The sequence below is a fragment of the Colossoma macropomum genome, unplaced genomic scaffold (assembly GCF_904425465.1).
Source record: "Colossoma macropomum unplaced genomic scaffold, Colossoma_macropomum, whole genome shotgun sequence".
Lineage (NCBI taxonomy): Eukaryota > Metazoa > Chordata > Actinopteri > Characiformes > Serrasalmidae > Colossoma > Colossoma macropomum.
In genome coordinates this window covers 26,214,461-26,233,173 of record NW_023494800.1, presented here as the reverse complement: position 1 = coordinate 26,233,173, position 18,713 = coordinate 26,214,461, and positions in this window count along the sequence as shown.

Sequence of the window (18,713 nt, the reverse complement as noted above, 5' to 3'; positions counted from 1 at the left end):
GTCTATTCCTCTATATGTTTCCAGAAAGTGGGAGTCCTAGAGGAGAAAATCAGGCTCCACTCTTGCTTCAGATCTGCTTTTGTCTGTTCTTCCATTGTGAGAAAACGCACATCTGAAAGGATGTGTAGCTGTAAAGAACACTTTTTTTTGTCGCTGTCCAACTCCATATGTATTATCTCAAAGCTTTAATGTTGCTGTTTTTCTTCTATGAGCAGGTGTGCCCAAACATTTGACTGTGATGGGTGGACATGGAAAACGTGCTTGCATATTTTTTCCCACACTCGTCACTTCAGGGCCAAAACAGCCTCCGCCTGTCCTCGATATAACTCTCACCCTTCGTCATTTCCCCTTTCCTGCCATTCCTGCTATTCTCCAGAATCCCTGGCTTTGAAACAACCCCCTCTAAAACCTCATGACAAACAAGCGGCGTACATTCGGAGGCCCCACTGGTGGAGAATGTTTTGCATTCCAAGTCAGACTGAGGCATCTCCTCTCCTTTACAATGTCACTGTTGCAGGATCCCCCCTGACGACCCCCTCCCCCCCCCCAAACTTCCTCCTTCCTCCATTCACTCTCTTTTTGGCCGCATCCTCTCTCGCAAAAGGGCAGGAGAGGCTCCTGTAATTATTCTCTTATTCACAGGAACGTCCAAACAAATAGGGCCTCTTTTTGAAGTGGGCCATTGTCTCGGTGCGGGGGTGGAGTGGGCCCCGGCCTGCTGAGCCCCTCGCGCAGCTTCCTACTAACTCAACGTTTCGATGAGTCAAAGTCCTCCTCCAAAACCCCCCCCAGCTCTTCTCTTTCGCTACAAAAGTGCACCTAAAGTGCCTGATGACCAAAGTCCTAATTTTGGAGTTTGAGACAGATAATCAGATCCTTCCTGGGGAAGAAAAAGAGAGGCACGGGCTGAATGAGGTGGTAAAGAGAGCCTTCAGGTTTCCACTTCAACACAGGAACAGCGAACAATACGCCGAGCTGAAAACGAAAGGGGAATTTGTTCTTGTGAACTAGTTCTAAAAAAAATCCTGATGTGCTGAAAATAGCTAATAGATATACTTAGTTTACCCCAAGACAGAAAATGAAGTCAGCTGTGTTCCAGGCACGTGTGACTGTGCCATTACTATCTAAGGCCTCATCTGGGTTGGGAGTCATTTAACCCCCTAAATGGGTACTCCAGCCATAATGAAAAACATAACCATCACTACATTCGTCATAAACGTGCCTACACGCCTCCTACAGTGGTGCCACTATAGGTCCAAGAGTAAGATTTTCTGGTTCAAAGACTAAGAAAACCCCCTTCAGATGAAAAGTGCTTAGGGGCATTAGCAAGTACAAGGATACCACATTACTGCTAGAAAGGCGAATATTATGACTAATACAGCCTCTATGTGACTGTATCACTGTGGGAGGGATTCCTACGGGTTGAATGACATATTTATGCAATGCATGCTGGGTACTGAAGTGAGAGAAAAATAGGATACAAATGGTCAGTTCTGTCAAACTGATAAGGAGGAGGGATGCAGTCCTGCTCTACAGATAAGTACATAACATTACAAAAACCAAATGAAATGCTAGTTTTAGGCCAGAATTCCCCTTTAAACTCAAGAGCCTGTATATAGGCTCACATTTCAGTTCTCATATAAGTTTTAAAGGTAAATAATGAGCAATGGGGTCAAGTGGTTCATTTCAAAGTCTGCTCAAGTCACTATAGGTACCATTTCCACATTCAGTTTTTGTTCTGCCACCATTCAGACATTGAAGCAACAAAGGATCCAGTCACTCCTGCTTTTTGTTCCCTATTCTTTATTCATTTAGCTGAATTCTCAATGAACAAAATATCAGTAAGAAAAACAACATGCACATTAGGCAAATGTACATTTTACAAACCCTGACTTTTGATTCACGCACTTGAAACATATTACAAAAGCAACTATGCTGTTTCTCAGGGTCCAAACATTGGATTCTTTTTGATTGGTTAAGTCAATCACACCATCTCAAGACCTTTCATTTCAAATTCAATTTGATGGAACACGTACGTGCTTATATTTTCCATATTACCTGAGCTTTCCTACCTTGTACAACAGATCCTGAGAAGCTACCATCAGTCTGCAGATTAATCCACAACTAAAGGAAATTAAACCTTTACATTCCCATAAATATATGCAAAACAAAGCAAACTGACTGAGTTATTCTTGGAAATGTCACTGATTTTTTACATTCTAGAGAAAGTTTCCAACTTTCTTTGCATATCTTCACAGTGGTGGTGATAGGTACCAGGGGCTTTGACGTCTACAACACAAATATAGCCACTTAATTTACTCTCCAAAACAACCAGTGAACCTACACATGACTTCTGAGGTTTTGTATGTAACGGTAAAATAGTGTCAAACCTGAAAAAACACTTGCTTTTTATACTATTTTACCCTATTATAAAAATTACTATTTGCCCTGCATGTTCCTCACCACCATGAATTTATTTTTGAAAATATATTGATATTTATAGCCAAAACCTTGTCTTAAAACTATCGTAAACAAACTCTTCAGACGACTGGTTCCTATCACCTTTGTTATCAATGTTACCTGAGATGACAACAAAGATCCAAATGGTAACGTTAGTATTATTCACCAGAATTACGCACTGACAGGTGCACATTAACCTTTACGCACTGTCTATGGTTTACCAGCATTATTGTTTCATTAGGACAATCCTTCTTATGCTTGTACAGAGAGAATGACGTCTATTCGTGTCCCGTGCCTCTGTGAATGTAAACTGGTTCTTATCCTCAGAAAGTTCAGGGGCCTTGTTTGCAGAGCACAGGAATGGGCTGGTCCAGAAACCTTCAGGCATTGTTGCCTTTACATTCAGAGTTAATCTCTAGTGGGGAGGGATAATAGGAAAGCAATGGAGGTGCGCTGCAGGGCTGGACGAGCGTCTTGAGTGCGGATAGTGGGGATTTCAAAGGCTTACAGACCGTCTGCCAGTGCAGGGCTCTGTATAGGATATTGTTCAGTGAATAATTTATAAAAGTTTCCCCCGATACCAAATGAAGTAAATCAACCAAGACATGTTTGGTGTCTGAAGTCTGTTTTTTTTTAGTTTTGTAGTTGAGGTACAAGGCTAGCTAACAAGTAATGGAGGCCTATGTACAATAATTAGCATATATATAGATAACTGTAAGTCAATATTGTCAGAAACTCATAAACAAGTCTGTTTGGCAGGTAAAAGTGGCTCTTTCTTTTTCGTCCTAGGTGACACTGAATTGGGCCTCTTTGAGTTCACACTTCAAGTCTCATTGCTCAATTCAGATTTTTTTCTCAGAACTTGATAGTTCACATTCCTGTAGGTGACTTTGATCTGTCATTAATGTGAATGAACCCATGTCCTGAAATGACCAACATGTACACATCCTAATCCAGTGGATCCTAAACTGTGGTATGGCAGTATGTTGAACAACGTTCGGGGTACGTCAAAAAAATTCTGACATTAATCTTCAGTTAAATTCATTCCATCAACTGGCCACACAGTTACACAGGTACATTCCCAATGCGAGCAACACAAAAAAGCTTCCAGCACAGGACAAACTCAAGCTCTAATAGTTCAGTATTTCACTCTTTTGTCATAGAAAGCTGTATTAGAGAAGAAAGTGTTTCAATCCAGCTCCTTCTGAGTGACACACGTTCAGGAGAAACTAACAACAGTAGAGTTAATTTTAGTTTTCATGCACTGTTGTGTAGACGATCAAGTGAGTCTCCTTTACTTACTGTTGTTAAGGCCTGGACGATCCTTGTTAGTCAAGTACTTGAGCTAGTTTCACTTTCACAGATGCAGTTGAGTTAGTTATAAAGTGAGTTATTTGTTTGTAGCTGCTGTGATCAACACTTAGCCCATTAGCATTTTGTTTACCTGTTTGTAGCTCTGTTAAACGCTGAGCAGATGATGTTACTGTAATATATGCAATCCCTGGCTTCGGGTTAGGGAACATTTTGTTACTCGCTGTTCATTTTACAGCCACAGAGTCTCTCTCTCACACATATGTGCCCTCATATTGATACTGCAGCCTTTATGACTACAAATGAGGAAAGTTCAGTCCTCTGCCTCTCTGAGCTCCAACAGGAACTCCAGACTGACAGTGATACAGAAGCATCCCTCACTATTTATTTATTTAGTATTTCATTTATAATTTTATAATTATTTATTATATTTTAGTATTATTCATTTTAAGGTAAACATTAACAAATATATCTGTTTTACACTGTCAGAAAAAGGTACTGTATAAGTAGACTTTTTTGTTCACTAAGGTATAAACAATCTAAATATGCCCCCAAAGGTACAATAATGGCCTTAAAGCTCAATTGTGTATCTTTAATAAGTTTTAAAGGTGCACTACATTCCCTTCCACAGTGAAAGGGGCAAATGTGTACCTTTTTATAAATGTTTTAAAACAGAAAGTGGGTAGCACTGTTGCCTCACAGGAAGAAGGGCCTGGGTTCAATTCTCCAGCTGGGCAACCAGAGTCCTTTCTGTATGGAGTTTGCATGTTCTCACCGTGTCTGCGTGGGTTTCCTCCCACAGTCCAAAGACATGATGTCAGGCGAATTGGAGATGCTAAAGAGGTGTGAATGTGTATGTCAGTGTGTCTGTCCTGTGATGGACTGGTGACCCAACCAAGGTGTTTCCTGCCTTCTGTCCAATGAGCCCTAGGATAGGCTCCAGTCACCCAGGAGGATTTTTTTTTTCTGAGCGTGTACATCTCGTGTGTGTATATATAAGTCAAACTGTCTTACACGTGCATTATGACATTATATACCTGTATGTGTGAGTAAGGAGTGAGAGGGGGTATGTGGCAGGAAGGTCTGAGGGTGTATGGTCCTTTAAAAAGCTTGGGAACCACTGTCCTAATCAATAATGTCTCATAAATGAAACACATGCGTCATGAACAACAAACAAACTTACCAGCAGAACAAGATAATTTGCTCTAAACAGCTCTTAGTTTTTGTAGTTTTCATTGACACCAATTTCAGGCTAGACACTGCTGCCATGTTAACGCTGAATGCCAACAAATTATATATGTGTCTTATCTAGAACCACATACGATAGGCTACATTCAAATTAGCAGGCTAAAGTGGTACAAATCTGATTGTTTTGCCTTAATGTGGCACAGATCTGATTTTTTCATATGAAATCTTAGCCACTTTCATATGTGCTTCTAGATCAGATAGAGATCCAATTTGTGGCCATGTGACCTTAATGAGCATGCTCAGATTGGAACCCATGCATTTTTTTTCACTGCGCATGCACTATTATTCAATTTTAATGTGGCAGTGCCTAACCTGAATTTGATGCCAGTAAACACCACATTGTTTACATGGTTGATATCACAATGTAAAGGAATCCTAATGGTTTAACAGGTGACCAGTGGCTGATTCTAGCGGCATTTAATGGTCGTTTTTTGGCAGGGAGATTCAAATCACACAAACGTAAACCATCAGCTCAGAAAGATCAGATCTGAGCAAAAAATCTGAATTGACCAACGAGGCTTTTAATGTGAATGTAGGCTTTTTATTAATGTGAATGTAGCCGCTGAGATTATTTAACAGCTGGCAGTTTTGAGGCAAGGCCTGAAGTATCCACAATGCTAAGCAATCTTGTAGCTATTTTATTAAAGAACTACAGAAGCGAACTTTAACACCAAACGTGTCTTAGTTGACCACATTTGGACCACATTTGAGGTAGAGGGGAAAGTTGTTAACTACTGCCATTTAACTATTGCTTTAAGGAGCCATCTGGGGAAGATGCAGAGCTTCCGGACAGGAAGTGGCCAGAGTGCTCTGGGCATGGAGGCAGGAGGAAGATCTGCGTGCGAGATGATCTGGCCCTATATCCTGAGAGTTTGATCTTTCGTTCCCTCTTTGTCCTGCTATCTCCTTCGCTCTTTGTCTAGTCTAGACTTCCCTTGAGCGACGTCGCTCCTTCAGTTCCCACTCTTCTAGGGCTATCACGCTCTCTCTACTCTCTGGTTTCCTGCCCAGCGAGGAACAGATGCAGACAGAGGCCAAGTTATCCGAAAAAGCGTGATGAAAGGAAATGTTTGCTTTTGTCTCTGTGTTCAGTCCTTTCTGTTTTTTTCCACTGAGCTCCTCAGTCAGAGCGGGGAGGGTTGGATTCAGTGGCAGAGCAGCAGAGCGGGATTTCTAATCAGGGGACACTTCGCAGACAGTGAAAGGAGCAGCGCCACGGTAGACTAGAGCAGAACAGCAGCCGTTTGGGGCCCAGCCGACGGAGACAGGCTCACACATCACTGCTTGCTGCTCGTATTTGTATGCATGGGCAGTTGGGAAAGATGTGGGTGAAAGTTTGTGAGCACCAAAGTCAAAGAGGTTCTCTTTCAATTGCTATTTGAATACATATTTGCTGGCCTCTTCAGAGTCCAATGAAAGACTAGTTTGGAGAAAGACAAAGGGGCCTAGTTTGTTAGCTAAATCTAAATTTCAGTTCATATTTGAGCTTAGCACTTGCAAATCACCTGGCAGTCTAAGAAAGACCAACAGTGTCTAAATAATACTAATAATACAGGCATCAAGAAAAAAACTTTGAAATTACCAAGAACACTTTCCAGGATCTTTAAGGATGTATCAAAGGTTATCATAAAGGGAGCAATACATTAGCTTGACCTCAAGATTAGTTCACCACAAGATGCAAACCACTGTGAAGCCTCCAGATAAGAAATGTCAAGGTAGAGTTTGATAATAAGTACATTAGAAAGTCTGAGGAGATCTGGGACAAAGACTTAAGAACAGACAAAATTAATCAGAATGAGGAAAAAAATATGGAGAAAAAGGGAACTTCCCATGATCCAAAGCATACTGTATCATCTGTGAAACATGGCGGCGTGAGCATGTTTGGCTGACACTAGAATCTCATCGTCTTGATTGATGAGAGTGCTGATGACCTCTTCCAACCAAATGAATCAGAACTCAGTACAGAATTCATCTTCAGCAGGATTATGCCTCAAACCACACTACTTAAGCAATTATGATTGGTCACTGAGCATGCATTTCAATTCCTGAAGAAGAGAATGGACATTAATCTCTACTTCCTACTGTACTAACTTAAAAATAACATCTACATACCTGCAAATAATAACCAGACTGGAAACCAGATTAACTCTACTCTGCCTTATTGCGCAATTTACCACAGAGATTGGATCTGTCTTTTGATAACTGAGCAACTGAGAACACCAGCCACTATTTTCTTCTTCTTTTGTCTATTTTGTTTCTCAGTTACAGCTTCCTGACAGCTACACGTCCTTTCAGACCCATAGCACTGATTTGTCTTCTCACAGTGGAAGGATGGACAGAAACACCTGTGGTTTCTTTCAGATCTGAAGCAGCTTGATTTTCTTTTATCTCTCAAAGATGACACTTTGCTGTTTATCTGATGCTGAGAGTTTTGCTGGTCTAACAGGTCTTGCATGATTCTTAGGAGTCTTATTTTCTTTATATATTTTAGATCTTCTAGATCTCATTTTATTTAACTCCAGCTTTGGAAACTCCTGTTTTTTTTCACTTGTTTACCTTTGACATTCTCCTTCCTTAAACAAATGGATTGTCTTATATCTGACCTCCTTAGAAATAGCTCCTGAAAAATAAAGAACTAGCATTTTAGGACATGAAGGAGTCTGCTTAGGACATTCCCTCCTTGACTGGGAAAACAAAGGGCTGAGCACTTTAGAACGTTAAGTATAACCGATGCACGGATATGCTACAGTGAATTAACGTGGGAGATACAATCATCGGATGTTAAGTCATTTCTAGACTCTATGTTTATATCTTAGGAAAAACACAGTGAGCAGACTGGAAATGATGTCTATCAGAGTGTGTGACAGAGAGAGAGAGAGAGAGAGAGAGAGAGAGAGAGAATCACTGACTGTTTTTGGAAATGTTCAGTGACGTTGTGTACTATAATCTCCGGAGGTGGATGTGTTTGCAGTGCTCTGGTGTGTGTGTGAGTGAGTGTGTGCAGAAAGCACACTACACTTTTTATAGAGGCTCCCCTACTGTGCCCCTGAGCACAGCGTGTACAGTTACTCACATCCACAGGAAGTTTAGGCATGACATCACCCTTATCAGCCCCTACTGCACCACTCCCCCTGGACCCTCAATCAGCAGCCGTGGAGGGGATGGGGGGGTTTGCAGCACGCATGTGGGATGGAAAAAAGGAGGAATGTTGTTTTGTGTTAGGCAACACGTTAAAAGTAAAAAGAGATAAAAGTCAATCAAATAACCCAAATATATATATATATATATATATATATATATATATATATATATATGTATATATATATATATATATATATATATATAGAGAGAGAGAGAGAGAGAGAGAGAGAGAGAGAGAGAGAGAGAGAGAGAGAGATTTTTCAGCTTAGTCTTAGAAGTTGATTCACAAGTCTGGACTCTGGGGTGGTCAGCCCATTGTTTTGAGAACATCCACACCTTCTTTGTTTGGTTTGCAAATTTTCTCTAAATTGTTTGGCAATTTCTCTTCTTTTTTGTTTATTTCTTGACAGTTACACATCCTTTCAGACCCATAGTGCTGAGTTGTCTTCTCACAGTGGAAGGATGGACAGAAACACCTGTGGATATTTTCAGATCTGAAGCAAGAGTGGAGTTTGATTTTCTCTTCTCTCTTATGTCTTAAACACAGTTTTATAACTTCAGCCGGGTTCTGACATTGTAAGTATTCCATTATGAATGGACCTAAAGAAACAGCCATAAAGCTGCCATTTAAGAGATACAAGGTTTCTTATGACAGTGGTGATATGTGACATGCTTTACAACACACATAAAAGCTGTTTACAAGCTGTGCTTAGCAAGACAAATACATTCAAGACACTCTAATAGCAACTCGCCACAAATCACCCTGAGTCCCTGTCCTCTTATGAGGATTACCTTAATCTTACTAACATGTAGCCTTCAATTATTTGTCAAAAATGTGTTGCAGGTAAATCGCAAAAAGCTCACCAGCACATACAACTGACATCATCATGTGGATGATATCTCTACTCGAGTCAGACAGTGCAGATGCCTATGTGTGGCCTAGAGCGCAGAGAGAGAAAGAGAGACAGAAAGGGGATCTGGTTCACACATGTGGCTTATATTAGCTCTTGTATCCAGCTGAAGTGCGGTATTATCTGTTTTCCAAATGAGAATTGGAGGTTAGGCCGTGAGCACTGCATCCCAGCTGGACCCAGCACTCAGCCAGACAGACCTACAGCTCCATTCAGCCTCCATCTGCTGACATCAGCCCAGTAACCTTCCACAAACACAGAGAGAGAGACGGAGGGTTAAAGAGGAGTTTGTGAAAGAGAAAAGAGAAAAGAGAAGCCTGAACTTAACCCACTAATCCTAGGAGTAGCATTCAGCCTAAAAAAGAAAAGAAGAGAAGGAGGAGAAGGAGATGGGAAAGAAGAAGAAGAAGAGAGATGAGAAGAAGAGGATAGAGGAAAGAGAAGAAGAAAAGATAGAAGAAGAAGAATGAAGAGGAGGAGGAGGAGAAGATATAGAAAAAGAAAAGAAGAAAAACAACAAGAAGAGAAGAGAATAAGGAGAATGAGATAAGAAAGAAAAGATGATAAAGAAGATGAAGAAGAAGAAGAGGGAGGAGGAGAAGATAAAGAAGAAGAGAATGTGAAGGAAAGAAGAAGAAGAAGAGAAAAAGAACAACAAGAGGAAGGTGGAGGAGGAAGAGAAGACAAAGAAAAAGCAGAAGAAAAGGATAATGAGAAGAGAAGAGAAGAGAAAGAGATGAGAGGAAGAAGAAGAAGAAAAGGAGAAGAAGAGGGAAATGAATATGAACAAGAAGAAGAAGAAGAAGAGAGATGAGAAGAAGAGGACGAGGGAAAGAAGAAGAAAGAAGAGAAGAAGAAGAAGGAAGAAGAGAAGAGGACAAAGAAAAAGCAGAAGTAGAAAGGTAAGAAGAGAAGAAAAACAACAAGAAGAGAAGAGAATAAAGAGAATGAAATAAGAAAGAGAAGATGATAAAGAATAGGAAGAAGAAGAAGAAGAAGAAGAAGAGGGAGGAGGAGGACATGAAGAAGAAGAAGAGAATGAGAAGGAAAGAAGAAAAAGAAGAGAAAAAGAACAACAAGAAAAAGGTGGAAGAGAAGACAAAGAAAAAGCAGAAGAAGAGGATCATTAGAAGGAAAAGAGAAGAAAAAACAAGAAGAGAAGAGAAGAGAAGAGAAAGAGGAGAATGAGATGAGAGGAAGAAAAAGATGAAGAAGAGGGAAAAGAAGAAGAAGAAAGTAAGAGGAGGGAAAGAAAAAGCAGAAGAAAAGGATAAAGAGAAGAGAAGAGAAGAGAAGAGAAGAGAAGAGAAGAGAAGAGAAGAGAAGAGAAGAGAAGAGAAGAGAAGAGAAGAGAGTCTCTTCAGTGTAACAGGCCAGGCTGAAGCACACTGTGCTGATTGTTGTTCTTGCAGTAGACATAAGAAAACAGCACCTGATTCTGGATCATTAGAGGAGGAATCTCTGAACACACCTGCACTGAGCAAACAAAAGCTGTAAGAATAGCTGTAGGTGACTCACTGATAAAAGCATAACTTGCGAGTTCAGTGGGAAAACTTGCTGCGTCTGTCCACATGAAACAATGTGAGGAAACTGAAGTCTGTCCTGACAGGAACCTGTAGATGTATGAGTTGCTAAAATAGGCACCTGTTCCACCGAAATAAAGCCGTGCCCATAGAGGACTATTACATCACGTACAGCTCTACTGCGTCAAATATTTGAACTGTACAGTGTGTCAGCAGGACTGAGTCAGATTTCGCTGTAAAGAGAGGACGGACAGAACAGAGTGATCTGGAACACAAGACAAGAGAGGCTTCTTGACAGTGGAACAAACAGGATGGTAGAACGTTCTCTTAGAAGTTCAGAAGAACTTAATGTTCTTTGAATAGGTCTGGAAATTGGTTGTTTTCAGGCTTTTGGTGTAATTAAACAAAACATATTTCAAACCAAAGTTTTAAACAGATAGTCATGTCTAAATGTCAGAGTCTCCCATCATTTATTAATTTCCAGTCAAAACAGCCATTAATATTTTTCTGAAGAGATTAAGAGATACAAGATAATCCACTTGAACAAAGATTGGCGTTTGTCAAAGGAAAATAATTGAAAAACAAGAGGTTCCAAAACTGAAGTTCAAAAATTGATTAAAAGATCTAGAAAAATAGGACTGTTATTGTCTGTGGGGCAATGGTTTAAATGGCTCACAGGTCAGGTAGGAGGGCCCCTTTGCAGAGTTTTGCTTAGGGTCCCAGGGAGGTCAGCACCAGGTCTGCACCCCAGCATTATGAAACTGTAAGCTTGAATCTCAGTGATGCCAACTTTGGCCAGCAGACCAACAGAGCATGTGTTAGCAGTGCTGTAAGATCTAGGAACTGTTAACTAGTATGTAGGAACTGAATAAATAAGAACTGAGTAAAAGAGATAATTATATGGAAGCCCTAAAGGGGCATGAAATCACGACTTGTTTTACTCTGCTTTTCTCTGATTATTTACATTTGTTTTTTCAAGATTTATGCCATTATCATGACATAACAAATGTTATCTCAATAAAACAATGACCAATAATGATGTCATGACATATGTATAATATAAATAGATCTCGAGAAAACAACATTTATTTTGCTGTGATAATTACACAAACAGCTGGAAACCACTAGAAAACAAATTAAATTAACCTACCATGGAAAAATGGAGTGAAAAAAAACATGCATATCCATGGCCTTTAGGGCTTCTGTAAGATTTTGGACCATAGCCATGTTTACTGTTATTTAACAGTTTTCTACTGGCAACTTTGCTGACAGGCTTTTGACCGGTTTGAATGGTTAGTCGTGTGCAGCCAGACTTCAGATCATTTTTCAGTTTTGGTACATTGAATATTCCACAGCAACCTTGAACGTGGCTCAGCCAATCAGAATTTAGAGCCAGACTTATCTGTTTTATAATATTATGTAACTTCTATGAAGCTAATGCATGTTATGTAGCTATGAGTGAGGAACATATGACCCACATATGAGCTCTTTCAGCTCAAAGGGTTTTAAAAACTTTGTGGGTACTATGTGACCTCAGATGCAGCAGCTTACACCACTCTGAAAAAAAAGTCTTTGAGTTGAATGCCCCCTAAGGTCTGGCCTACGTTTGAATGAGCAGACCTTGCACCCACGTTCCGCCTTTCAGCCTTCGCTTCCTGACGGTCAGCAACACAGACTGTGGAAGGCAGGAAGTCAGCTTGCTGTTCGCCGCCGCTACATAACAACAAGCCCAGGATGGGGGCACGCATTCCAGCCTGCCACCAAAAGTGCCTCGTGATCATCCAAACACAGGCCCCGATGGGGTTGTGGTGGGGGGTGGTTTGGGGGGGGGGTCAGGGTCAGTAGGGAGGATAGGGAGGAGCAGATCCATTATTTGAACTCAGCCCTGCTTCTTTTGTGAGCAGCTCACGGCATGAATGGGAGCGATCAGCCAACCATAACAGTCCATAATGCATTTTCTGCCTCATCCACAAGTCTAGAAGCGTGCCTCCGGTCCCTGCCCGGCCAGGCCCCCCTGCCGTCCCAGCAAGCCGCTGGTCAGCACAGATCGGGAGCCAGTGCCGCTTATCAGAGATGGAGGCCTCTTGCTTTGCCGCCTTATCGGCCCGATCACAGTCCAAGGGAGTGTATAAACTGTGCTTCAGCTTCTTTAGGGTAAATATTTCATTGATGTTTGAACTCCTGCCACCAGTTTTTCTGATATCACTTACAATCTGAAACTGCATTGTCCATCAAATATGTGCCTTATTCAGAAACGTGACATTTCTGTTATTTCTCAACTAAATAAGAAGAAATACATGAAAAAGCTTTGGCTGCACTTGTGTAACATTTTTTTATTTGTTAAAACTGAAAGAAGTATCCTTTTTCAGGGGGAAAAAAAAAATGCTAAAATACGACATGTGTGCTTCTGCAAGACACCTTGTAAAACCTGAAATAATAATTTAAAATGTTAAATTCAGAGGTGTCGGATCAGATTTCATGGGAGTTTTTCAGACCATGTCATACATCTTCAAGTAATAACATCACGTGCACAAACTCAAAAGGAAGATCTGACTATGTTTAGGTCTCAAATGCAAAATCAATATCATACTGATGAAGATAATGGATAATTGACTTATATCCTCGGAAGACACGTCCTTCACCAAGTTTTGATTGAGTTCTCATTTAATGCCCTTTCAACACACTCACAATCACCAGGTTCATCCACTCGGGGAAGGGGTCTGAAGCACAGCCAATGTTAGAAAATGTTCTTCCACGTTTCATACAATTACACATTTCCACCAGAGAGGTCTCCAAATCTCCAGAAGATAGTGCAGCTTTAACATAAAAGCTATTGACTAATACGACTAGATATATTTAGCTTTAGCACCCATGCCCCACACTTGTGATTTCAATCTTTACACGCATAAGAGTAAGTTTAAATTACAAAATTATGGAACTGCATCACATAAACGTTAAATCAAAACATGTTTAAATAAATACTGTTGTTGATCAGTTATTTCTGCAGTTAAGACAGTTTCAGTTTTTCTAAAAATTTGGATGGCCTTCTGACCCCTCCAGACCTTTATATGACATTTTTTTTGTGATGTTTGTGGCATGAAGAAACAAACCATACTACATAAAGATGAAGGAAAAAAATGCAGTTAGTAGTTTAATAAGCACTAACATGGTGGCAGTGGCGACAGCATTGTTTTCATCATTATAAATGCTTTACTTTCAACAAATTAACATAGCTCCTCATGAATTCTCCTCATGTTTCACTCGATTGGCTGTTTGTCATAAATGTCACGCTTTCATGTGCATGTGCACAAACATTTATCACAGCCTGAGTATTTAACCTGTCTAAGCTAAACATGAAGACTTTAATATAATCACATTCATATCACAACTTCCAAACCACTTTTACAGCATTTGAAAACATCAGGTGCTACTGACATTGTGTAAACACTTCATGATGAATGGACCAATAGACACGGTCCAAAATTACTTGGAACAAAGTCGCATTACACACATTACAGTACTGTGTGAAAGTCAGAAAGAGACCACCATTCATATATTTAATTTCCAGTTAAAATGACTGTTAAAAGCAAGTCATTCATTTTTTAGCATCAGGACCAAAGCAGAAAACATATATTGGACAGAAAATTACACAGAAAGCTCAATAACTAAATACAATACAAATTTTTCAGTGTTTAGGGTGTCCACTCTGCCTTTATTACAGCTTCCATTCTTTTCAGGAGACTTGCTTTCAAAGTTCCTTCAGTCTCACAAGTTGGTTGCATTTTCTGCTTCTCACAATCCAAGTGATCCCAAACACATTCAGTGATATTGAGGTCTGGACAGTCCATTGTTTCCCAGTTACAGCTTCCTGATCCTTTCAGACCCATTGTGTTGACTTGTCTTCTCACAGTGGAAGGATGGACAGAAACACCTGTCCACATTTTTTCAGATCTGAAGCAAAAGTGGAGCTTGATTTTCTCCTCTCTCTGAAAGATGAAAGCTTTGTGTACTGTTTATCTGATGGTGAGAGTTTTGGTGGTCTAGCAGGTCTTGCATGGATGTTATGTAGTCCCATTTCCTCTGTATCTGTTAATACATTTTTGACCTCTGAAAAAATTCAAAACTTGCACATAACGGCTGTTCTGACTGGAAATGAAATAAATGAAGGGTGGTCTCTGACTTTTGCACAGTATTGTATATAATGTACATGAAATGTTTTTTCTTTCTCCTATGAAGTTATGAGGCTTTGTTACTACAGTGACGATTGCTGATTGTTATTGCAACTTAGCAATACAAATGTTCACTTGTATTATTTGTCAGCCACTCTAGGCAAACATAAAAGTCAGTGATTGAAAATGAGGGTCTAGTGCCATTTAGTCTTCTTGCTATGACTTCTGTATGTAGTTTACATGTGTTTGTGTGTGTGCGTCATTTGTATAGGCCCCTTCGCCACAAACAGACGGTCTTCCATGTTTAGGTTTTGGGATTCAGCTTTAAGTGCCTCCAGCCTTTCCCTCCGCCGCCCCACAGGATTAGCATGCACCTTTCGGGAAGAGGGGGTGGTGGTTGGGTTGGGGCAAATTAAGTAGCTGGATCATTTTACAGGCCGAAGGGAAGGAGGAAAGGAGCCAGACAAATTACTAAATGAGCCAGGCAAAGTAGGGGAGCACCCAATCCCAATTAGTTCAGACGCTGCCATTCAGCCCAGGTAAGAGGAGAGAGAGCCAGGCCAGCTCCCTGGCACAGAGGAGGAGAAGAGAGCCGGCACCAGGAGGCCCCAACCGGCCCCTCGGCCTCCTATTTAAATGTAATTGTGTAATAACAAAATTTACTACATAACATATTTTCTTTCTGCAAAATAAGACTGTACACACTAAAATGCTTTTCATCAAATAACAACCATTAAACATTTCTACACTTTACTCACAAAAACAAACTTTTATTCACTGAGAGTTTCGATTCTGCACTGTAAATCTAACTTCTTCATGTGTTTCAATGTACTATGAGTGAAAAATGGTTCATATTGAATAACAGCATGCTTTTGTTATTGTCAGTGATCACTGTGACTTAAGGGTAAGGGTTTATCTCTCCAGCCATATGGTTGATCAAATCAATCCAGTTCTTTCCTTGGCCAAATACATCAATTCAAGAAAGAGCAAATATGTTTTCACATCTGAATTAAAAGTATCAGCCCCAAAACCCCCTTAAAACCCCCTCCAAAATTCAGGCTTCATTCCTCACTCTCATAACTACATCACACATATTGGCTTTATAGACTTTACTGAATAATTGCTAAAAATACTTTAAAAAACATAGTAGTTACTGAATAACTCACAGTAGTTACTGTGTAATTCATAGTATTTACTGAATAATTTTTTATGGTAACAGAATAAAACATATTAGCTACTGAATAAGTCATAGTTATTACTGAATAATTTATAAAAGTGGCAGACTAATTCAGCATTTACTGAACACTGTATAGTAGTTACTGACTAATACATAGCCATTACAGAAAAAAACCTAGTAATTACTGAATAATTTATTAAGATTACTGGATAATTCATGTAGGTTACTGAATAATACATAATCATTACTGGCAGTTACTGAATGAAATGTAATTGTTACTGAAAATTCATAGTAGCTACTGAATAATTTACAACCATCATTTAAAAAAATTACAGTAGCTACTGAATAATTTATAACCATTATTTAAAAATATTATAGTAGATACTTAATTTATAACTGTTACTGAAAAGTTCATAGTAGTTACTAAATAATAATTTATAACTATTATTTAAAAATGTATATAGTACCTACTGAATAATTTATAAGCTTTATTTAAACAAATTATAGTAGCTACTGAATAATTTATAAGCTTTATTTAAACAAATTATAGTAACTACTGAATAATTTATAACCATTATTTTAGAAAATTATAGTAGCTACAGAATAATTTATAATTGTTATTGAAAAATTCATATCAGTCACTGAATAATTTATAACCATTATTTTAAAAAATATATAGTAGCTCCTGAATAATTTATAACCTTTATTTAAAAATATTATAGTAGCTACTGAATAATTTATAACCGCTATTGAAAAAGTTATAGTAGCTACAAAATAATTTATAACCGTTATTGAAAAATTAATAGTAGCTAGTGAATAATTTAAAACAGCTACTGAATAATTCACAGATGTTTCTGATTAATAGATAATTATTGCTGAAAATTTCATAGCAGAATTAAAATTCATTGTATTCACTGAAAAATGTATAGTAGCTAGTGAATAATTTAGAACTGTTACTGAAAAATTCATAATAGTTACTAAATAATTTATAACCGTTTTTGAACAATTCACAGTAGACGCTGAATAATTCATAGTAGTTGCTGAATAATCAGCCCACAATGCCTGAGTATTAAGTCCAGGGTTTGAGGGCTCAGGCTGTAATCCTTCACTCGAAGCTGACAAAATGCAACTCGGTATTGATTTCATTTGGAGCTGATGCGCTCCACATAACGTTCGTAATCTCTCTTCCCACACCTCCCAAAGAGACCGTGGCCCTCTTCAATAAGAGTTTTTGTGCCAGATCTAAAGGACTCTTTTTCATTCATCTTCTTTCTGCAATTAATTTGCAGTTAAGAAAATCATTTTGGCCAGGTCTGCTGGAAGGGCCCCGGCATCCTGAGCAAGGAATGCTCGCTGCTCTTGAAAAGTAGTTACGACTTAATGAGAATTCCACTTGCAGCAGGAAGGAAGGGCTTAGAATGCGTGTCCCTCAGCGAATTGGGCAAATGTTAATCATGATCCTTTTTGCACACACGGAAGGGTCCGGCGTAGACTGGAGGCAGAAAGAGCAGAACAGAGCGAAAGAGAGAGAGTGAACGCAAAAGGGGACGGCACATTTATTCAGACTTTTCTGCCAGAGCTGGTAGACTCTAGCCCAAAACTAAGCTCATTGTCATCTTCACATCTGAATTGTTTAAGACTTTGATTGTTTTTGTATTCACTAGCTGTCATTTCCTGATCGTTTAAGTCCAGCATATGAACTCCAAACAAACAGATGGGCTTAGTTTTCTGGGCCTGCTTTTATTAAAGACTACATGAGTTCTCCAGACTTGTATGTCACCATTTACTTGCAGGCAGTCTCTCTCTCTCTCTCTCTCTCTCTCTCGGATGTGAAGGACACCAGGCCTCCGGAGATGCCGTCCCAGTGGAAGCATGGCTTTCTGCTCCTTTTTTTCATAACATATTATTTATGTCTGACAGAGCTCCTTAAGACAAATGGCTGCCATATGGAGAAAGGAAAAACTCATGGTGCTTTTCCACCGCAAGGCCTGGCCACTCCTGAGCTACCCTGGGGACTTACCCAGGAGATAACACCAGGGAAAAGCCGCAAATCTCTGTTTCCACTGTCACTGTTGAGTCGTATACATGAGGAGAAAAATGACTGATTGCTTTCAGGAAGCTGAGTTAGATTAAGGCAAAGGAAAGTGTTTATTACAGTTGTTATTTGCTATATTGTTTAAATGTAAGTTAATTACATTTGTATTGCAGTTATGTAGTTAAGTACATAGTTACATGTTGACTGTGAGAAAAAGAGCGTGCACCCAATTTCTAAGACTGAACTTTGGAGCTAAATTTTTAAACTGGTATTCTGTAAGGTGAATTAATGTTGACTGTCAATTTACAGCACTGTGCAAAACTCAAACACCAGTTTTTATTTATTTCATGTACACTTAAAGTAGCAACACTTTAAGCAAAATGTATTAATTTTTCAGGAGATATTTTTGAGGAGATTAGATATAGGATAATCTACTTGCATAAGAAAGTAAAGGAAACACTTAAAGAGAAATAAGTTTCATAAGTTTCCAAAGCTGGAGCTCAAAAAATTACTGAAAGCTCCACTCTTATTTCAGATCTGAAAAAAATCTACAGATGTTTCTGTCCATCCTTCCACTGTGAGAAGACAACTCAACACTATGAGTCTCAAAGGATGTGTAGCTGCCAAGAAGTCATTTCTGAGAAAAGGAAATAGATAAAAAAGAAGAAATTTGCAAAGCAATCAAAGAGGCTGGTGGTGTTCTCAGAATAACAGAGTGACCACCCCAGAGTCCAGACT